The following is a 23,279-nucleotide window of genomic DNA, read 5'->3' as shown; positions in this document are numbered from 1 at the left end:
GATATGATGCACCTGGTAAACGGTGCCAAGGTCTTCTCAAAGCTAGACCTACAAAAGGGTTATCACCAGCTGGTATTGAGCCCACAAAGTAGAAACATCACCTTTTTTGTCACGCACCTCAGACTGTACAGGTCTAAAAGAATGAGTTTCGGCATGTCTTCCATCGCTGAAATCTTTCAGGCAGAGATTTAGAATGTCATTAAACACATACCCAACTGTATAAACTGCAGTGATGACATTCTGATGTTCGAGATTGATGTGGGGAACCATGATGAGACCCCGTCCAGAGCGTGCATGGCCCTGGAAGTGGCCAACCTCCCCCTCAATCAAGAGAAGTGCGAATTCAGAAATGGCACACTAACATTTTCGGTCATATATTTTTGGAGAAGTGCATGAAGCAGGACCCAGACAAAGTCACGGCACTGAACGAAACACCGCCGGCAACAGATGTGTCAAAGGTAAGATCGTTTCTGTGTCTTGCCAGTTATTGTATGCGGTACCAGATGGGTACATTGAACAGAATGCCATGTTTAGCTGGTCTGACAAATGCCAAAAAGCCTACATCACAATCCGAGACAGGGTGGCTCGAACCGAGAGCATGTCCTACTTTGACGCAAGTCAGAAATCTGAATTGATGGTTGACGCAAGCCCAGTCAGGCTGGGGGCAATTCTAGCCCAAACTGACTCGAATGGTCCAAGTCGCATCCACATTGTCGCCTATGCCAGTCGCAGCCTCTCCTCCACGGAGCAGGCGTACTCTCAAGCACAGAAGGAGTGTCTTTTGGTGGTGTGAGCGTGCAAACACTCATCTTTTTCTATATGGAAAACCGTTTAAGGTAGTGAAGGACCATCAGGCTCTACTGTTTCTTTAAGGCAACCCCCAGGCTAAGATGCTGCCCCGTATTGCCAAGTGGGGACTCAGACTACAAGACTATTAATTTGAGACCAGTAAGGAAGAAATCCCGGCTAACTTCTTGTCCCGGCATCCGAGGAGTAGTACACCTGAACCATCGGTGGCGGACCGCTATCTCCAGTATCTTATCCAGCAAACGATAACCAAGGACATTGACCCGGCTCACCTTACCCAATAAATGGAGGCGGACATAGCATGCAAGATAGTATATGAGGGGCTCAAATCCGAGCAATGGAGAAGAGCGAAAGAGAGGGGTTGCCTCGAATCAGATGACATCCGGGGAGAGGTGGACAAACTCATACAGGTGAAGGAGGATCTAGTCCTCTCTGAAGACAACATACTACTAAAAGGACACAAGATGGTGATCCCATCTTCTCTGAAAAGGAAAGTGGTGGAACTTGCCCATGAAGGACACTGAGGAGTCTTCTCCACAAAGCGCATGCTGCGACTAAAGGCGTGGTTCCCACAATTAGACTCCTTGGTGGAGGAAGTCCTAAGAGAGTGGCCAGCCTGCTACCTCATCACTCCAAACCGACGTCCTGAACTGCTGCGTATGTCAGAGCTACCGGAAAGGGTATGGGATGGGATGCACTAGCGGCAGACTTCTTTGGACCAATTGAAGGGGGAAAGTACGTGCTGGCCATAATGGACAAATACTCCAGATACCCAGAAGCCCAACTGGTGTTGTTGACAGTGGCTGCTCACGTCATCCCAGTAATGGACTGCATCCACATAGCATATGGTATCCCCCGAAGGGTAAAAACAAACAATGGCCCCCCCTTCACTGGCCAAGACTTTGCACAGTTCAGTGAGTACATGGGGTTTCATCATCAGACAATTAACGCCACTCATGCCATTAGCCTGTGGCCATAGCGAACCTCAAACGTGCACTGCAAGTGGCTCGACTCACGGGTAAACCTTATGAACAAGTTCTTCACCAATTGATGAGGGAATATAGGAGCACACCACACAGCTCCACAGGGAAAAGTCCAGCCGAAGTAATGTTCGGGAGGACACGTGCGCACCCGGCTGCCTCAACATCTACCCCAAGAGAGCGAAAGACCGACTAATGCAGAACTGAGGGACCAAGACGGAGCTGCCAAGCTGAGAATGACGGAGTATGCGGACGGGCAAAGGAAAGCCTGAGAATCTCAGTTGGAAGTAGAAGAGGTGGCAGTGAGACAACCACAGACGCACAAGCATCACTGAAAGGAAAGGCTCAATTATTACGGCTCAGGGCGATCATGGACCAACCACCAGGAACCCCTCACATTTCAAAAGGTTTCCCCCTAACCAGCCCCAGGAAGTTAAGTGGAAGAGTAGAGATCCCGGATGAATGTACCTCGGACGAGACTTATCAAGGAGAAGAAGAAGATTCGGACGCCTCTGTCCTGGAGGCAGATCGGAGGAGAGATGTTCGATGGAAACTGAACTCGAGACCTCAAAGAGCGAGGAATAAACCTTGGCGACTCATCATAGAAATGAGCTGATCAACTTCATCTCCGGTTCATGTTGGATCCCCGCTGGGGTAACGGTTTAATTTGGGGGAATAGGGTGGGGGGTCACGTTGACAATTGGGTTCCGGGCAGAGGGGAGGGTTGGGGCGGGACAGGAGGTGGGGAGGGAAGTGACGGGGTGGAATAGGCAGTGCGCGGGGTGGAATAGGCAGTGCGCAGTTAGGGTTGGATGAATAAAGGTGTGTTGTAACTCCAGATCATTATTTCATGCGCATTGTGGTGCGTGACGTTGACCCAGTTGTCCCTCACCAAGGGAAGCCACTACAAAATGCTTGTACATCTTCTTTGTTCTGTGGCCACAGTCACCACCCCACGCAAGGTTCAAACAGAACACTAGAGGTCCATATATCACCATCTAAACATTTAACATGATTAATGCGGGAAGGAGCAATGCACGAACGAACTCACAGCTCATCCCGATTTTCCTGCAAGTCGTTTATCAACTATTTCGTTCATACCAACGATATCCTACACAAGCTTACTGCGGGTTGTTTTCACGGGATAATTTTGTAATAATTATTGTATTTCTTTTTTGTTTATAGGGCAGCGCGGTTTACTGAAGACAAACATTTACAACAAAATCTAAAAAAAAAGGGGCACGCTTAACATGAATTATGTTTAAGCATTCTTACATAAAACCTATCGAGCATACAATATGTGCCGTACAATTGAAAGACGCCACTGGGCACCACGTCCGTTCTAAAGATGGTGACGACAACGGTCGGGCGCGAGCCAGCTTTATGCCAGCTCCCTACCGAGTTCCGTTGCATAAGAGTGATGACGATGAGCAACCGGCTTGTACACTCCACACATCCTTTTTACAACGCAGCTCAAACGGCACAGAAATGGCTTCTGGAAATAAATCTGCCAGTCAGCTATGCCTTAAAGCAGGCAGAAAAGCTGCAACTACCAGCTATCACTTTCGCGATTTTACTTGTATGTTCACGAGATCACCGACAGAAAGTACTCTAAATATTAATGAGGACATCACCCATTACAACTTAATCCCATAAAGACTCTCACCTTTAGCACTCCCGGTTTGATTAACGTAAAAGGACTCTACCGTTGGATAGTCCCGATTTAGAAAAACGAAAGCACCAGGGGCAGTGAACTTTAAACTACGGTTTGCCTGCGCCCTCTTTAGGTCCCACAATACCAAATGGACAGCCTACAAATAGTTCAAAACGTAGTGACGACATTCTCAATCGTAGATGAGGATTGCATTCTGGATGGAACAACTCAACTTACAACGTTAGATCATGCATGCCCTCCTCTCCTTCGTGAATGTAGGTTATAGTCACGAGGGAGGTGGGGCAATATGTCACAGACCTCGCTTTAAACTGGGCAATGTGAAGTGAGCATTATTAGTTTTGGCTATTAGATGGCACTGCCCATTCTATTGGGGTACAGCTAGGAGGCAGATTGGATATGAGGAGGGACACAGCGTTTGGTCATTTATCCTCCAATTGACTGCCCACGACCATGCAAATCCCTATGGCCATTTCTGCACGGTTCCTGCCCCTCCCAAAACTCATCCTATATCCTTTGAGCTAGCTTTATCAAGCAGTACCACTCAACAACGCTGTAAGTGCCTGCTAGTGTTATTGCAGCCTTCTGAGAGCTAATCGTTTTAATGGGGCTTTAAATGCACTGCTAGTGTAATAAAAATGTCTTAAAGTGTACCTTCAGCCACTTAATTTATATGCTGTATGTGTATCCTTGCACTGAACTAATGTGAAGAACAAGTGCTGGCAAGACCAACGATTTTGGCTTGTGTATAGGTATTAGATAGGCCTTTTCCCGGGTACTTCTATCACATGTCCAGGTACTTGCATCATTTTGCAGCTGCTACCATAAATGGCAAGTTCGTACCAGTATGGCTTTGTGTGGCAAATGCTTATCCCATACCTACACAAAAGCCAAAATTGTTGGTAATTGTTGGCATTGTCAATGCTGGTTTTTCTTTTGTTTTGGTTGCCAGGCGACCAAATCCGACAGCGTTCTTGAGGCATCTGTACTTGTTTGCTGTGGTCTTTCATTCATTTGTTGATTTCTTTCAACAATTGGAGGTCCTTCGGCTAGCCTTCCTGCAGGACTATTCTCACCTGGCTAACATTAAACTGGAGGGCGCAATTAAATGGAGTGAAACTGCAAGTCCCAAGTGTCAATATCCATCTGCAACAGAAAAACCTGTGGCCAAACCTTTGCCTAACAGGTCCCCTTGTCTTTTAAAGTGTAGCAGTTCATCACTTCTATTGCTATGTAGAAGTAGGTTTTGTTTCCTCAAGTTTGTCACCTCTTCAAATTCAGTTTGCTTCCTTGCATTTGATATTCAGGAAGTCAGGTGTGTGTAATTATCAGTTGACCCTTGTGTTGGGACATGTCAGGTATATGGCTCTGGTGTTTGTCCAATTTGTCACCCACAATTAACTGTCTGTGAGAAAGTGTTTGTGTTGGGAAGGGGGGTGGGGGGTTGAGCTTGTAGGTATCCTACCTGGTAGGATGAGGAAAAGGTGTTATAAAGAAGAGGATACTGTGTCTCACCCTACGGTGTCCCACTTCCACTCCCCGAAGACCCCTCATCCAGGTGATCCTCCCCATTGGTCCACCCCTAGGAACTGGATCCAATAGCGATGGCCGTATCCTGGCCACCTGGATGACAGATCCCCAGCGACTATCGGGTGAGACATCTTCAGGTTTCTCACAATGCATACTCTGGAAAGTTACAATTCAGATTAGCTTTCACTGAAGGACTTTGAGAGGCAATACTATCTCTGCCCACCTCCTACGGAAAGGAAAAATCAGAAGAAACATAGAAAAATGGAGAGCAAACTGAGGACATTTGAGTGTGACAAAGAAAACACACATCCTGTAACCAAAGCATTTTCTAAAATAGTATTAGTATGGTATTGTTTATTTATATAGTTTCGTGCGCTCAAGGAGGGTGGGAACAGGGAAGAAACCAAAACAAAAGTCGCTCAGAGCCCTTTAAATTCTGAGACGTTAATAGTCAGCACAGGCAGAGTACGTGCGTAAAAAATACATTTAAACAGTTTGGGAAACCGCAAATAGGCCTGGCAGCGATTCTGCAGTTTTAACAGTGCAATTAAGGGGTGAAAACAAGGGAGAACAGACAGACGTTCTTCAGGCCCAGTGCGTACAGGTCGAAGCAAGTGCCCAGAGGGTCGGGGGAGGGATCAAGTGCACCCAGTCGGCTGAGAATGGGTAAGTGCAGAGAGCCACTCTCTAGGGTTGATTTCTCAAGTGTATTAGTATGGGTAGGTGGGGTGTAGGGCTGTTAGGCAAGTGAAAAAGAGGACTGGCAGCGGTGCCGGGGACCAGTGAGACTCTGAGGAACACCCGGCTGCCAGTCAGCATGCTGTAAGGAAGAGGAGGGAGAGAGGGAAAAAACAGAGCCTGGTTAGAAGGGTAGGGGTAGATCAAAGGCACAGGAGAAGAAAGTCTTGAGAAGTTTCCGGGATTTAAGGAGATCCGTCTCAAGACGGAGGGCGGTAGGAAGGCTATTCCAGAGGGAAGCACCTGCTGAGGATAAGGATCTCCCTTCAATTCTCTACTTCGAGAACCGGGTCACTAGCAGAAGGTTGGAGGTAGATGAGCAGAAAGCTTGTGAGGGACAGTATTTAGGTAGGCAGCATTGCAGGTAGCTAGGTCCCAGCCCCCAGAAAGCCTTGTAAACAATGCAAAGGGTCTTGAATTTGATCCTTGCAGCCACGGGGACCCAGTGAAGGGATTTCAGCGCCGGAGAGATGCGGTCCGTGGGCTGAGGCCAAGGATAAGTCTTGCAGTTCTGTTCTGGATGAGTTGCAGAGGGCGCCAGACAGAAGAAGGGGAGGTTGAGGAAGAGGCTGTTGCAATAGTCTAGCCTGGAGAGAAGAAGGGCTCTGAAGACAGTGCGATTTTTTAGCGATGTTTGAAATGTGAGAGGCGAAGGAGAGAGTGGAGTCAAAGATGACCTCTGGGTTTCTTGCTTCGCTGGTGGGTGCAGGCGCAGGGCCAAGGAAGTCCAAGCAGACCTAAATATGAGAAAAGTACGTTTAATAAAAAAACAATGTGAAATTCTGTTCTCCTTTGGCAAACCTACTGGGGATACAGGGCAGTAATGTTGTAAGTTCCTGGCTCACAGAATTAAAACATGCAGGCCTCACTGATAATTTAATGAAATTGTGAGGCAGCACTTTGGACACCTATGAAAGAGAAGAACAAGTTACTCTCTTACCTGGTAACGTTCTTTCGATAGGATGGTCCGACGACGTATTCCATATCTTTGACAGCAATCACCACAGCTGTGCTGCTTCGGAAAATTTCTCGGCGTCTGCGTCCTATGTCGATGACATCGATGCGCCGTCCCTGAGGACCTCCTCCGACGGCTGACGTCACCCGATGTGATAAGTAGGACGCACGACGCCCGTAGCCTCAGTTGTAATTTTTTCCCCCAGAACGTGTGACACCAGTCTTCTGCCAGTCAGACACACAAGGCCTTGTGGAAACGTAAGCTGCAATCGCATAAGAAATTCTGCAGCGGGGAAGGTAGGGAAGGAGCGATATGGAATGCGTCGTCGGACCATCCCATCGAAAGAACGTTACAAGGTAAGAGAGTAACTTGTTCTTCGAGGGGATTGGGTCCTCTGACGTATTCCATATCTTTGACAGACTCCTAAAGCAGTACCAAAGCAAGGAGGTGGGAAAAGAATTTAAAACACAAATTTAGCATGCCCAATCAAATTGCGGAATAAAGGACAGATCCTGTCCTCGGATGGAATCGAGGGAGTAGTGACGTACAAAAGTATGTACAGAAGCCCAGGTGGCTGAATCACAGATGTTATGAATAGGAACACCCCTCTATAAGGCAGTAGACGCAGCCATACCCCTGGTAGAATGGGCCCCCAAGCCAGCCGGTGGGTCCTTACCCGCCAAGCGGTAACACTCGGAGATAGCCAAAATAATCCAACGAGACAAAGTCTGTTTCGTCACAGCTTGTCCCAAACGCTTTCCAGCGTAACCAATGAAGAGTTGATCATCCACTCTGACACGGGACATGCGTGAAATATAAAAGCTCAACGCTCTCCTAGGGCCAAGCCTATGGAGCCTCTCCTCTTCCTTAACAGGATGCGGAGGAGGATAGAATGCCGGAAGAACAACCTTCTGGCCCAAATGAAATTCCGAAACCACCTTCGGAAGAAAGGAAGGACGAACTCGAAGGACAACCCTGTCCTTATGAAACACAGTGAAGGGTGGCTTAACTGAAAGTGTGTCAGGAATCAGGTTGGGTCAGGCCGGAATTACAAAGGACAAATGCCGTCCCCATCACATAAACAACAGAGACATGCTAGAATGCGCCCGTTGCACCATACCCCACTGTTACGTACCGCAAAACAAAGGTCAACGTCCTGTCGCACCGAATATCGGAAGGCTTACCCTTCGGCTTGGTCGCGTTGGCGGTTGCCATGGCGATTGGGGCAAGCACACCGAATCCGTACGTCAGACGCACGGTAGGTCATGTGACTTCGGCTTGATAAAACTATGCCGTCTGAGTTGTTCGTTGCTTCTGAATTTGCTGAAGTACGCTACGTATCCTGATATTGTAACCTGTTATCTCGCTTTTTCTGGTGTTCCTGGCCAAGTTCCTAGCCCTTCTGTGTTTGGTGTTTTGACTCCACGTCCTCCCTTGAGCGCTCTCTCCCCGTTCCTTACCTACCTGTTGCTCTCTTGTTCTGCCTTAGTCCTTCCCCTGGCTGACCTCCCGGAACTGTCTTTTGCTTTACCTTGGTCTCACGTTCTATCATTGGAAGGATCCCCAGTTGCCGACCCGGACTCCATTTGGACTGCCTTTGCTTCACGTTGTGTCATCGGAAAGATCCCCTGTTGCCGACACGGACCCATTTGGACTGCCTTTGCTTCAGGTTGTGTCATCGGAAAGATCCCCTGTTGCCGACTCAGACTTCTTTGGATTGCCTTCCTGGATCCACGCTCTTGCAAGTGTCCCGAAAAGACCGCTGGTGCTCTTCTCCTCCCCTCACCCTAAAACGACCTAGAGACTGCAGGAGTATACATGTAGGGTGAAGGGGGGAGCGTCCTCGTGCCGTCGGGTGTTCCCTACTGGACTTCCTGCCCCCAGACGTCCGTGTGCCGGCGGGAACAGTCCTAGTCACCTCTTCACCTGGTGGTCTTGCAGGGAGCACTTGCATCTTTTTGGAAGATCATTACTCCTATGGTAAGAGTGTCTGTCCTTACTCCTAAATTCATGTCTGTGCATTCCTTCTGGGTTTTCTGTAAGTACTAAGACCTCTTGTTTGTTTGTTGTGACAGAATCCCTGCAGTATTTCTTGGTGTTGATTGATTGTAAAACAAGGGGTTACCTGGAAGATCGTCTCCTTTCAAGAAGAGTTTCTTCGGCATCGCGTCTGGGTCCATTCTTCCAAGTAATTGATCCCTGGTGCTGGTTTGTTTTATCCAGACACAGGGTTACATTGCAGGGTAGAATTCATCGTCTACACCACGTGGGCAACTTGGATCGGCTACCTTGACAAAGTGCCTGTAACTCACTCACTCTGCGAGCGGAAATAACCGCAACCAAAAACACAGTTTTAAGAGTTAACAGTCTTAAAGGGCAAAAATGCAAAGGCTCAAACGGAGCACCCATAAGAAACGTAAGAACAAGGTTCAAATCCCAACCGGACACCAGAAAAGGTGACGGAGGGAACACATTAGTGAGCCCTTTCAAAAACGGAGAAATTAAAGGAATCTTAAAATAGGAACATCCTTCAGACGAGCGCTTAAATATGGACAGCGCCGCCAGGTAACCTTTAATGGTACCCACTTGCAAGCCCCTGTGGGCCAAAGAAATCAAAAAAGACAGAACCATGGGAATGTCACATTCAAAAGGATCCACATTCTTAACTCTGCACCAGTCGCAGAATTTACGCCAACGGCAATGGTACAGAGACTTTGTTGCCGGCCGTCTGGCCGAGAGCAACACCTCCAACACGTCTTCAGGGAGGTCCCAATCCTTATACCTCAACCTTTCAGAAGCCAAGCGTGAAGGTTGAGGGATCGGACCTCTGGATGGAGAACCTGACCCCCCTCCAGTGAGAGCCGATCGTCTCGGTAGGGAAGACGACGCGGAGGGCAGATGGACAAGTCGAGAAGGTCCAGGTACCACGTCCTCCGGGCCAACGCCGGAGCAATGAGGATCATCCGGGAACCGAACCTCCGTAACCTCCGCAGTACAGTGGGAATGACCACTCCACCACGAACGCGTCTCCTAAGGCTCCTTTTGGAGGGAATTCCCGCGAGCAGACCCTTTCGCACTTCCGGTTGACACTGGAGGCGAAGAGATCCACTTGAGGGGTCCCCCAAAGGGCGAAGATCTCCAGGAGAATCTCATGAGCCAGCTCCCACTCGTGAGAGATCGTGCTCTGCCTGCTCAGAGCGTCCGCCGTCTCGTCTCCGGCCAAATGAACAGCCGAGATCGAAACTTCCTGCTGGATGGCCCAGAACTCGAGCTGCATCGCCTCCCTGCACAGAGGAAGTGACCCTGCCCCCCCCCCCCTTTTTGTTGAGGTAGTGCATGGCCACCGTGTTGTCCGTCAGGATCAGGACACTCTTTCCTCGCACAGTCGGCAGAAAAGCCTTCAGGGCTAGCCTGACGGCCCTCAGCTCCAACAGATTGATATGGAGTATGGACTCCGACGGAGACCGACGACCGCTGACTGTCAACTCGTTGGCATGAGCTCCCATCCCGTGAGGGATGCGTCCGTCACGATCGTCACCTCCGGCCAGGTAAGCCAAAACAGAGCGCCCTTCATCAGATTGCCTTCGACGGTCCACCACAGAAGGTCCTGGGCGACCGAGGGCGGCACCTGAACAGGGTCCGACATCCTGCCAGAAGGTTGCGACCACTGCATCTTGAGTGCCCACTGCAAAGATCTCATCCACAGACGAGCCTCTGGCACCAGAAGAATGCAGGATGCCATGAGGCCGAGCAACCTCAAGAACTCGAATGCCGGGAGCGTCTGGACAAGTTGAAACTTGTGCACCATCTGCTGAATGTGAAGAGCCCTCACCTGGGGAGGAAAACACAGCCCCAGGGATGTGTCGAGCACTGCTCCGATGTACTGGAGCCGCTGTGCTGGCGTCAAATGAGACTTCTCTAAATTGAGGGAGAAGCCCAGCTTGTGAAGGGAGTGGCAGGTGACGGACAGATGATCCAGGACTTGCTCGGGAGAGCTCCCCCTGATCAACCAATCGTCCAGGTAGGGGTAGACGTGAATCCCCCCTATCCTGAGTTGCGCTGCCACCACCACCATGAGCTTGGTGAAAACCCTCGGGGCGGAGGTCAATCCGAACGGCAGGACCCGAAACTGAAAGTGCGAGTCGCCAACCGCAAACCTCAGGTACTTCTTGTGCTTGGGATGGATCGGCACATGGAAGTAAGCGTCCTTGAGGTCGAGAGACACCAACCACTCCTGAAGTTGAAGGGCCTGGAGGACCTGAGAGAGAGTAACCATCTTGAACTTGTCCTTCCGTAGGAGTTTGTTCAAACCGCGCAAGTCCATGATGGGTCTCAATCCCCCGTCTTTCTTCGAAATCAAAAAATAAGGGGAATACCATCCCTTGTTCCTCTTCGCTACAGGCACCAGTTCTATGGAGCTTTTCTCAAGCGGGGCTTGAATTTCCTGCGCAAGGAGCGGATCCGGACTCTTCAAAGAGAGGTTCCCAGGTGGATTGTCGTGAGGCCGCTGCCGAAAGGGAAGACAGTAGCCGTGGGTTATGATCTCCAGAACCCACACATCTGAAGTAATGGCACGCCACTCTACAAGATGCTGCGCCAGCCTTCCCCCAAACAGCGAACCATGGGACATGGCCTCATGACTGAGTGGTAGCGGCTGCGGTGTTGCCTGAGGGCAAAGAGGCAACTGCTCGAGTGGCTTTGGCACCTCGAGTACCCTGTTTTCGACCTCTGGTACTCCTACGGTGGCCTCTTTGACTGACAGCTCCTCTCGCTTTACTGAAGGACGAGTAATAGTGAAAGGAACCTCCCCTCCATTGTTGTCCCCTAGGACGAAAAGGCGGAGGTTGTCGAACTGCAGCGCCCAGCGACTTCGCTGCAGCTTTGGAGGTCTGCAACCTCTCAAGGCTCTCGTCAGCCTTGCTGCCAAAAAGATGTTCACCGTCAAAGGGCATGTTGAGGAGCCGGGACTGCACTTCAGGAGCGAACCCCGACTTCCGCAACCACGCAAACCTGCATATTACGGTGCTCGCCGCCATGGACCGGCTGACACAATCTGCCATGTCCAAACCCGACTGAACGGCCTCACACATGGCATCCTTGCCATCCTGGACCATAGCAAGGAAACCATCCCGTTCGTCCCCTTCGGGAATATGTTCAGCCACTAATGCAACACAGTTCCACAGAGTGTGTGTGAAATGAGACAAGGCACATACGGAGTTGGCCGCCTGAAGCGCCATAACCCCCTGAGGAAAACACTTTCTTCGCCCAGCCATCAAAACGTTTGTCGTCCCTATCCGGAGGGATGGTAGGATACGACGCCTGCTTTGCCGGGGCCGTAGCCGCCTGCACCACCAAACTCTCCGGAGTTGGGTGCCTGGACAAGTAGCAGGGGTCGCTACTGGCTGGACGGTATTTTCGCGACAAAGACTTGCCCACTTCCGGGAGACTCTCCGGAACAGTCCAAACCACCGCCACCCTTCTCTGCAGAGCCATATGAAACGGCAGTACCGTGTCAGTGGGGGGACCAAGATTGAGGATGTCCGTAAAATCATCCTGAACAAACTCCCCTGGGGGAGCCGACCAACCCAAGTACTCGGTGACCCGAGACATAAGGCGCCGGTACGAAGAATCGGCATGAGTGTCAGGCTGAGGCCTACAAAACTCCACCTCCAGAGAGGTGTACAGTCCACTGGCATCATGCAGTGACTGCCTCAGGTCTTCAAATTGGCTAAGGCCCGAGAGAAGCTCATCTGGCACCTTATCCGGGACCAAGCCCTCATCGGAGCCCTCATCAACCTCTGAAATGTACTCCAGGCGGTGAGAGGAAGGCTCCTAGGGACCAAAGCTATGCCTGACCTTAGCCAGAGCCTTTCTAGGGGCTTCCCCCGTGCCACGGGGCCCCTCCGACACCACCACCTCAAAAGGCGTCGAACGAATCGGCGCTGGCGTCGAGAGAATCGGTGTCGACGTCAGCCGCAGCGCCGCCAGCATCGACGGCATGGACACAGGCCTCGAAGCCAGAGCTCCGAGGGTGTCCTTCGATGACCTAGGCGACGACCTAGGCGCCGACAGCGTCAACGACCCCCTCGGAGGCGCAGCCTCGAGAGCGGCCGTCGACGACCTCAGCGCCACAGGTGTCGACGTCTTCCTCGAAGACTGCACAGGATCACGCGGTCTCGAGCGCGTCGAGGACTGGGACCTGGAACGGGCATGGCAAGAACGGTTACCCTTGTCCGAGCGGGACCTCTCCCGCGAACCGTGCCGACCACCCGAGCCCGAAGGCGTGCGAGCGGTGTCTCTCGACCGATCACGACCGACCCCACTCGGAGGCTTGGACAGACCGGTGCCCTGCGATTCGAGAATCGCTAACATCTTCTTCCCGAAGGAAGCCCATTCCTCCGGTGTCGCTTGGCGACGGGCGGAGTCCTTGGAAGAGGACGGGGAAGGCGACCGATGCTGGCGCTTCCGGGAATGCCTCGAAGAGGCAGAGGAGTGGTGAGACCGACTCCTGGAAGGAGACCCACTGGACTTCCAACGATGACGCGGAGAGTCGCCTCTCGAATCATCCGCAGACCTCGACTTCCGGGGCTTAGACACCCTACCTACCGACAACAACTTCTTGCGCTCCTGCAAGGCCTTGGCCGTGAGCGACTGGCAGTCGACACAGTCGTCCGTGTCGTGGGCCTCCCCGAGGCACCAGAGGCAGGCGTCGTGCAAGTCCGTTACTGACATCTTGGACCCATAGTCCCCGCATGTTTTGAAGCCCGGACGCAGGGTTGAAGACGAGGTAGACATCGTCACGAACAGGCTTTTCACAAAACCGAACAGGTCCAAAGAACCGAGAAGATAACAACAGAAACTCCAAAGAGTCGAGGCGTACCGAGATTCACGAAGCGAACACATTCGCGGAAAAAACGGAACTGAGGCTACGGGCGTCGTGCGTCCTACTTATCACATCGGGTGACGTCGGCCGTCGGAGTAGGTACTCGGGGACAGCGCATCGACGTCATCGACGTAGGATGCAGACGCCGAAAAATGTTCCGAAGCAGCACAGCTGTGGTGATTACTGTCAAAGATATGGAATACGTCGGAGGACCCAATCCCCTCGAAACGTATAAACAGTTTAAGTAATTGCTACAGACTGGGTGGGGAAAAGAAAGTGGATACGCATCTAGTTGATCACTAGCGACAAAAGCCTGAAAGGAGCGAAGTTTCTCAAGATGAGAAAATGGAAAAGGTTAAGATGTCAAAGCTAGAGGCTCATATTATGCTTGAACCTTCTTTAATAACTCAGACCAGCAGCAGCACACATCTACATTTCTAGGAATATCTGGTGGGGTATACTATAGTGTGATTGTGAATTAAGGGTTACTCTCCATCTACTAATTTTTTCTTTTAAATGCACTCTGTTCATTCTGCTTGAACTATATACTTAGGAATACAGTGCAGTTTTTACCTCGTTTACACACTGCCTGTGTGTCTTTTTCATTGCCCATACCACTGGTCCAGTACACCTCGGGGTAGGATAAGTTCACAGCTGTCGCCACCCCTCATCCGCCCGCCCCCAGACTTTATATTCACAGTCCTCAATTGACAAAGTACCTCAAACTGGTTTGTGGAATGCAAATTGCTGGCACAACCCAATGACTCCTCTCCAGGTGACCCGTTCATGAAAAAAGAAACACCAATACACTTTCTATTCCTTTGCCTTCACTACCCAATCTAAGGAGTATGTGGTTAAAGCACCTTTTGAATAAAGCTGGAGTTCTGGGAGAAGCAGAGGGTGGGGCTGGGGGTTGAGAGGGAATGGCACGGGCAAAGGAAGATAGCTACAGGACGATCTCATCCATTAATTTACCTGGTCAGAGCATGGAAGATTAGGACTAGATTGGTGAAGGGTTGTACCTAGGATAGAGGAGCTTTAAAAGTAGAAGACTTTCACTATTGCTATGGCTGCAAGAGGAGAAGTGGGGACTTCGAGTTGCTGCACGATTACTCTTCACCTTTTAGAAGAGCTGTCTAATGACTACGGGCCTATTGATATTTTGTTGCACAATTTATGTGTGTATTTGTTTTGTATGCAGAAAAATGTGTTATGTAATACACCGAACTGAACCAACTCCCGGGCCGGCTAAATACTACTACCTTGGACCCGATTCTGAACCCTCTAACTCAGAGGAGCCAGCATCCATCCAGTGGTGGAGTCAGAGGAGGGAGGAACAGTGGTCTGCCATGCGGGGTCCTTCTCCCACCTTATAATGAGCTCATTTTACCACCGCTTTGTCAAACAACATGCTCCTGAAACCAAGTAGGAAGTGAAGCTCTATATTCTGATCAGATTCTGCACACGCTCCTCTCTACAGATCAGTGATTCCAGAGTTGAAACTACTCATGCCACATACCTCAAGGGAGACTACAACCAAGGTTTCCACCACGTGGAAAAGTACATCTTTAAAAAATAAAATTAAAAAAAGGGGGTGAAAAAGTGTTTGCCCGTGTGCATGCAGGTTTTGAATGTTATAAAGTTTGTTCAAGAGAGTTTGAATAAGTGTTCACTCATGAGAGAGTGTGGGTGTTTGTGCGAGAGGAAGCGCGAGAGAGAGAATTTTAATGTATGCAATGCAGCACGTCGATGTGCGTTCAACAGGGGCACCAAACATACAGTCATAATGTGGCTCACATATGCCAGCATAATGCCAGATTGTATCACAATGGTAATAAGGATATACCGTTGGGCACAGGCATCACAAAAGGTGTTCTACAGGGGCATGCTATCATGGTGAGTGAGTGAGTGCACTGGACTGTAGAGGCTCCTGGGCCTTGTCCGACCCCATATTTGGCCTCCATTCCAGCGTCCAGCCCTGTTGAGCATCCTCTTCCTTCTCGATCCCCTCCCCGCTTCCACTTCCCTGTGCGCTCCCCACCCGCCCCCCTTCCCCGATTGGTGGGTTTTTTTGGTGAAGCAGGTGTGAGTGAGTGCACCGGACTGTAGTGGCTCCTGGGCCTTGTCCGACCCCATTTTTGGCTTCCATTCCAGCCCCCAACCCAGTTGAGCATCCAATCCCCTCCCAGCTTCCACTTGCCTGTGCGCTCCCAATCCTTGGTCTTAACTGACCTTCCCAGGGCAGCCTCTCTACCCGTTCAGCCCCTTCGGCAAATGACCCAAGGCAAAGGGCGCCTCCAACAGAGGCGGCTCCATACTGTGTCTGCAGGTGTCAGCAGGGCAAGCCAGTGGCCAGCCGTCAACCAGCGGCTACAATCAAAGTAGGAGTGGCCAGGGTGGGGAGTAGAACAATTACTCTACCCTGGAAACCCTGCCACTCAACAAACCAGTCTACAGTTTTGATAGTATTGTGAATATTAGCCTGCACCACCCTGTGATAATACTGTGAATATTAGCCTGCACCACACTTTGATAGTACTGTGGTTATTGCCTGCGTCACACCCTAGAGAATTGTTCAGGTTGACTTTTATCATATCTAGAAATTGCCACTCTGTGATACTACTGTGAATATTGGCCCGTCAACTAGATTCAGTAATCAAGGTGTTTAACTTATTGCTGAGCCGCGCCAAACCTAGATCCCTCCCCAACACTCAGAGATCCTAAATCAAAGAGTACCTCAATTATAACATCAGTGAAACCTAGGCTCTCACTATCTTCTCTCCAAATCTCTGGGCATTCTATCAATATCTACCTTTATTGAGTCCTAAACTGCCCAACACCCAAAAACATCTAGCAGCCTCCAAAGCTAGTAACCACCTTCAACCACCAACCCTGCTAACCTCCTCCACATAGCCCCAAACAGCCGAGCCAGACACCCAACTTCTAGTACTCCTACTGCCGTGGACAGCGCTCCTATAGGAAAGGAACACCTTACCCAAACAAAGGAAATTGACAGACCACCTTCGACATCACCCAGGCACTGCAACATAAGAGGAAAACATCAATACTGCCCTAGCACAAGACATTACAGGTGGGCAATGTGCCCTGTAAACTCTACGCCAAGACCAAATCCCACCACTGAGGACCCAAAATGCTGTGACACAGAAATGGACGCCGACAAAGAGAGCAGGAACTTGGAACAACTAATACGGATACACAGATTCAACTGCCCCCAGTAGAAACAGCCTTGAATAGAGAACATACCCGCCACATACCACTATCAACAGACACAGATCAAACATTGTAAGAGAAAAATCCTTATATCTTACACCGTACCTCGCAACAACAACAGAGCATTGATACTTCAACGATTCTGACATCTCAAGACAGGCAAAGAATCCCCACCCAAACACCTGGAAAAAAAGACAGGAGTACCCAAGAAGAGATTGGGAAGATATCAACCCCCTCACTCCCTACATCACAAGAACAAAAGGACACTATCGAAACCAACTGCACACCATACGCGACGACGAACCACTACTGGTCAACAACCCAACCACTAATCTAACTAATCTAACAGACCGATTCAATGAAGACGCAGCCTTCGCTGATCTTTATCCAAATCGGCGTCAACACAGAAGCACCCCGATTGAACACCCACAAACCAAATCAAGGAACAACAAATAAACAAAACCACACCAAAAAGATCCATTGCAATCTAATCAACGCAAAGTCAATGTCTAAACATGCCACCGAAATCTACGACCTCCTATGTAACAGAGTTATCGACATCCTATTTGTAACTGAAACATGGCTAGATGACAACTACAAGATCCCCCTCAACAACTGCCTGCTTGATCACTTCAAATGCGTCCAAGCAAACAGAAAAACGAAAGAGGTGGTGGATTGGAACCATTATGGGTTGGCTCAGAGCTTCTTGGGCTGTCCTATCTATTCGGGGTAGTTTATGCTTCTCGAGGAAGCGCTCTTGTCCTTGGTTCTGGGGGTTTTGGGAAGCATAAAGTTCAGCGTAACATTCTGCCAGGAGCTCCTGTATATCTTCATTACGTGTGAGGAGCCTTCCCTTACCATCCTTTAGGGCTGCAATAGTGTTTTTCATCCCCGCTCCCCTCAGTAGACGCGCCAGTAGGGCATCCCCCTTGTTGGCCTTTGCGTAGTACCGCTGCCTGACAAAGAGGAGCACTCCTTCCAGCTGATTTGTGCGCAGGATCCCTAATTGCCCTATCGCTTGTCTATAGGCCCTTTGTGCCCCCCTCGTGGGAATTTCTGCCACTGCCCTTTGTGCTTTCTCCACTTCCGCCTCTAGTTGTTTCTCAAGTGCCTTCATCTGTTTGTCTCTACTAGCCTTAGCGGCAATAAAATCCCCCCCCTAATTGTAGCCTTAAATGCATCCCATCTGGTGCTTTCCCTCGTGTCAGTAGCTTTATTTAGCGTGAAGAATTATTTCATGTTTGCCTCAATATCCTCTCTAATCACCAGGTCTCTCAGCGGCACCCCCGGCCATTTCCACCCCCAGATCTTGTGCGTCTGTCTCTGAGGCTCTAATGTCATTGAGACCAGTTTGTGGTTGGCTATTCCTAGGGGTCCCGCCTCCACTTCCCTCACCCTGCCCAGAAGTGGCCCAGATTTACCAGGTTACTCAGCGTAGTGACCACCTTACTCCCAGTCCATAGTCCCCTTTCCTCCATACTTGTGGGACATCTCTCCGTCCTGTGGGACGGGACTGGAGCACTTTGTAAAAAGCATCCACGAGAGGGCACTAGAGAGCCATCCAAGATGGCGGCCTCCCTGTGAGCTCCGCAGAGCTCCCCTAAAATCCTGACTAATCAAAGCATCTGTGGTGTGCAAATTGGCCGCAGTCGCCTCCGGTTTGTAGCCAAGGCGAATCCGAGCAGAACGTGGTATTTCACCCGTCGACCCTCGGACGCCGAGTCCCGATTCCTCGACGGTGAAGAGCTCCCCCCCCTGATCCCCGTGTGAGGGGGACTGCTGGCAGCGGAGCGGGCCTGAGACTCGAGGGTGTCGATCGGGCGGCGCCGGCTGAGCCCCGTCGGTGCATTGCCCCCCCGGGGAGTCGACGGGCGCGGAGCGGCCGAGACGAAGGAAAATCCTGCAGAGACCTGGAAGAACCAACATGGGCGAGCGGGCCGCGCCGGAGAATTCTCTGAACGCCGCCGAGGAACATGTACGCGTGCCCCGTGCACCCTCGCACGCGTGAAAGGTCCCGGTGGATCCCCGGCTCTCCCGAGTGACATTCAGTTTACGAGAAAGCGCAAGGGCGCGGGGGTCCACGAGTCTAGGCCCACATGAACAGTAAACAACATAACGGAAAGATATATTTAGGGTGACGCGACCCAGGGCCTCCTACGGGTGCGCTGCTCAGCCGATAGCAAGCTGTATATAACGCCCACGATGGATCGGCGGGCAAATCCGGCGCCCCCCGCCGTCACAAGCACTCATTCGCAAAAGAGACCCCATGTGAATCCCCGACACCCCCGTGAGGCATCCGGCGCGTGAAACACTGCCAGAACTCGAGGAAGCATAATATACAGCACAGACTGTGGCCAAACGGCCCGAACCGGCCCCACGGCAAGACCTACAGAAAGTCGCACCGCTGGAAAAACGACAAGCCGGGCACCCCCGGACTCCTGACCTGCCTCCCTCTGCCCCCTGGCTCCCGCAACGCGGGGACCAATGGCGACCTCGAGGAAAACGGACAGATCTCAAAAAAAGCTGAACTTCGAGGGTAGCTTCACGACCAAAGCAACCTCCTCAAACAGTAGAGCGCAGTCTCCCATCCAGGTTGCAGCCCAGGACGAGGAGGAGGCCCACGGGTTCGACATCAGGGAAATCCTCCTTGAATTTAAGGCCGGGATTGGGGATTTAGGAAGCAAACTTGACGCACTCTCCTCCAAAGGCGACCTACTCCAGCACCGGCTGGACAAACACGCTGACAGACTGGACACAGTCGAGCAGAGAGTGTCTGACCTCGACGATGGTGCAGCGACCCTAACATCCAGAGTGGCCTCCCTAGAAGTGCAAATGAAAGCAGTAAACGCGAAGAACGAGGACTTGGAAGGCCGCTCTCGGCGCAACAATATCAGGATCGTGGGAGTTAGGGAACAACAACTTACTGCGAAAATGGAAGACTACGTTGAAAAGTTATGTATGGACCTCTTTGGTACAGAGATCCTGTCCAAACTATTTGTCGTGGAGAGAGCTCATCGAATTCCCAACGCCAGACCGATCCCGGGGGTAAATCCCCGCCCAATCATAGCGAGATTGCTCAACTATAAGGATCGAGATGCTATTCTACGGGCGGCTAGGGAAAAAGGGGATCTCCAATACGATGGCGACAAGATCCAGTTTTTCCCGGACTTCTCCCAAGCTGTCCAAGTGCAAAGAAGATAGTTTACAGCAGTGAAGCGCAGGTTACAAGAGAACCAGATCCAATATTCCATGCTCTTCCCGGCCAAACTCCGTATTCAACACGAGGGCAGAGGAGACAAGCGACTACCTAGATCGCTCCGGCTGTAGACCCGCCACTCTCAACGGAAGACCACAAAGGGGCGACAGACCAAGAAGAAACCCACCGTAAAATTTACCCATAGGATACCCAAAGCGGCGGCACGAGACTTTGTGGTTGACTAGAAACAACCACCACAGATCAACGTTGCATCCGAAGAAGGGAGCCAGTCTCCTCTTGGAGGCCCACCTGCGCCCCGAGCACAGCAATGCTAGTTGTACTGTTAACATGGGATTGTTCATCACAGGCCTGTTGGGGGTTGCCCGTGCAGGGGAGGGAAGTTAGTTCAGCAAAACCGCCACAACCCACATACCCCCGTTCCACGACAGTCACACGAAGAACTATGTACCTAACAACTGTCAAGTCCTCCCTGTTCCTCTATGGAAAGCGACTCCAGTCAATCCCGCGAGCCCCGGCTCGACATGATTACATTGACCCCTCTAGATGACGTCGGCAACGTTGAAAATCGCCACCTGGAACATACGTGGCGGTAACCAGCCTACGAAAATGAGGATAATTCTTCAATACCTTTGAAGACACAAAATTAACATAGCGATACTCCAAGAGACTCATCTGCTGCCCTCGTCGGAACAACATTGGGCCAGATCATGGGGATGCCATCGGTACTTCTCTTCCTACTCCTCATTCGCCAGAGGTGTCGCAATCCTGATCGACAAGAGAACTAATTTCAGCTTCATTGAGTCAAAGAAAGACACTGAGGGGAGGGCCCTAATGGTGAAAGGAATAATCGCCGGGAAAGAGGTGGTGATTGTGAACTCATACCCACCGAACACAGATGGACCTGATAATTTCAACTGGATAATGTCTTATCTAGACGCGATCAACGCGACGACTGTGGTGTGGGGTGCGGACCTCAATACTACACTCGATCCCAGGCTCGACAAATCCCATAATACATCGGGAAACCCATTCAAGGCCAGTACTCAGGTTCGAGAGATTTGTCAGACCTTTAATCTATCTGACATGTGGAGAAGACACAACCGAGACAGCAGGGACTACACCTTTCGATCAGCCGTGCACAACACCAGTTCCAGAATCGATTATATCCTGGCATCCTCCCATAGCCCATTCAAATGGGGAGTGTGCCATATCCTACCAAGGTCTTACTCCGACCATTCGATGGTTGTACTAGAGGTTACCCTGGCGGGCGTCGCAGTACCTGGCCTCAATTGGCGGTTCAAACCCGGTTCACTCACAGACGCCATATTTGCAGCAGAGCCTGGCAAAAGAAAATAGTTTATTGAAATTGATCCGGGGAGAATTATTCAGTAAAGAGCTTCGTCTGAAGGAACTAGAGCACAAACTCTCCAATGCCCCAGATCCACGCACTCAAGCCAAGCTCAAAGAAGAACCTTTGGGGTTCAGGGAGACAGCGGACCAAGAATTGAAATTCCTGGGTCGCAGGCAACAGATCAGACAGTACGGGGAGGGGCAAAAACCAGGTGCACTGCTGGCCCGGCTACTAGCGATAGATAAAGTCCCATCCCGCATTGAATATATCGCGGATGCGCAAGGTCAGAAGGTTTACGCAGAAGAGGAGATCTCCAACGTATTCCGAGAATTCTATCACAACCTGTATAGCTCAAAAGCAGCTTCAGATCCCAATGCGATACAAGAGTACCTCAATGACACGGAACTATATTGGGTGAGCCAAGACCTGCGCGAACCCTTGAACGCGCCCATATCACTCGAAGAAATTCAGGCAGCAATCAAATCTTTGCCTAACACCAAAGTCCCCGGACCGGATGGACTCAATGGTGAGTTCTATAAAGCACACGTGGAAATGGTGGCCCCCCTTCTTCTTCAAGTCTATCAAGAGGCGGTGGAGCGAGGGAAACTCCCTCCCACGATGCGTTAGGCTAACGTAATGATGTTGCACAAAGCTGGCAAACCTACAGGAAATTGCGCTTCGTACAGGCCAATCTCACTAATTAACTTAGACAATAAAATCCTAGCTAAAATTCTGGCGACCAGATTACTTCCCTTGATGCCGGCACTGGTGCTGGGCGACCAGGCCGGGTTCATCCCGGGGCGTAGTACAACTTACGGCATCAGGAGACTATTTGGCGTCATTGAGGCCCTGGACCCGACGCAACAGGCAATAGCAGTTCTGTTAGATGCCGAGAAGGCGTTTGATTCAGTAGAGTGGCCCTTCATGTTCGCAACACTAAGGCAGATGGGCCTGGGTAACTTCTTCCTGAAACTAGTAGCTCTGTTCTATAATGAACCACGCTCATACATCACACTAGGGAACACCAGAACCACAGGGATCACTCTGGAGCGCGGAACGAGACAGGGTTGCCCACTCTCGGCCCTTATCTTTGCCCTGGTGATGGAACCCCTGGCCTCAAGGCTGAGAGCCGAGCAGCTGTGTCGAGGGTTAAAGCTGGGTCCTCACAGACTAATCGTCTCTTTATATGCTGACGACGTCATGCTGTTCGTCAGTGACCCTCAAACCAATCTCAACCCTGTAATGCGAGAGGTGATAAAATTCGGGTTAATGTCAGGCCTCAAAACTAACCACTCCAAATAGATAGTGTTCCCCCTGACCCCTTGCATTCCAGAGTTTGCAGATGACCACGGGTTTAAATGGGAAAACTCGAAGGTGCGCTATTTGGGGATCAATATGTCACGAAGCCATCACGAGATATTTAGAGACAATTATGTAACTACACTGCAGTTTTTACAAGAACGTATCCAGAGATGGAAATCTCTACCACTAACGCTGTGGGGCAGGACCTCACTAACAAAAATGGTTATTCTCCCTAAACTTCTGTATCTCTTTACGAATATCCCGCTACTTCTCCCCAAATCCTTCTTATCAAAAATCAAGAGCTTGATCCTAGAGTTACTATGGGCGGGGAAACCAGCACGAGTAGCGTACAACACACTTACATTACCAATATCAAGCGGGGGCTTGGCTCTCCCCGATATGGAGAAATACTACTGGGCGGCCCAAGCCCAATTCCTAAGCCACTGGTACTCAACCCACTACATCAGACCACATGTGCAAGTGAAACGGGCCCTAGCTTCCCCCGACCTGCTAGCTGCAGTCATAATAAGCCACATTCCCGTGCCGCATAAAACACTGAACACAGTCCTATCCACATATGCGATATGGAAGAAGATCGCTAGCGAATACAGAG

The 23,279-nt window shown here is 50.7% G+C and overlaps 1 protein-coding gene across 2 annotated transcripts in view; it reads right to left on the bottom strand.

The window, feature by feature from the left end:
- SMIM14 (small integral membrane protein 14) overlaps positions 1–23,279 on the bottom strand; it is an 821,041-nt gene that overhangs the window by 443,706 nt on the left and 354,056 nt on the right. The gene's annotated exons all lie outside the window — the stretch shown is intronic.

The sequence above is a fragment of the Ambystoma mexicanum genome, chromosome 6q (assembly GCF_040938575.1).
Source record: "Ambystoma mexicanum isolate Mex_15411 chromosome 6q, UKY_AmexF1_1, whole genome shotgun sequence".
NCBI lineage: Eukaryota > Metazoa > Chordata > Amphibia > Caudata > Ambystomatidae > Ambystoma > Ambystoma mexicanum.
This window is presented reverse-complemented; position numbering and strand designations above follow the sequence as displayed.